Here is a 279-nt window from a genome sequence, read left to right as displayed (position 1 = left end):
GCCACTCCGCCCCCATGCCACTCCGCCCCCATGGCACTCCACTCAGAACTGATATTTGGGGATTCTTTACATGTCTCTGGAGTTGGGGTGGTGAGATCTCGGCGTAGAGTTCTGGCTCTGCAGTCCTCCTATGGCCATTGGACTATCCCCATCCCCCGCTTACATTATGCAAATGAACCAGAATGTGACAACGTCTATAAAAGTATTATAATGATAAAACAGGAAATTGTATAAAAACCATCCCCTCCATATGGGGCTACCGCAGATATCCATAGGAAC

At 48.4% G+C, this 279-nt stretch overlaps 1 protein-coding gene across 1 annotated transcript in view; it reads left to right on the top strand.

Annotated features, from left to right (window-relative positions):
* LOC108803932 (endothelin-converting enzyme 1-like) overlaps positions 1–279 on the top strand; it is a gene marked incomplete at both ends in the record, with an annotated part of 13,565 nt that overhangs the window by 4,180 nt on the left and 9,106 nt on the right. The window lies entirely within an intron of this gene.

This window comes from Nanorana parkeri, unplaced genomic scaffold (assembly GCF_000935625.1).
Source record: "Nanorana parkeri isolate BGI_ZX_2015 unplaced genomic scaffold, ASM93562v1 scaffold4495, whole genome shotgun sequence".
In the NCBI taxonomy this organism is placed as follows: Eukaryota; Metazoa; Chordata; class Amphibia; order Anura; family Dicroglossidae; genus Nanorana; species Nanorana parkeri.
This window is presented reverse-complemented; position numbering and strand designations above follow the sequence as displayed.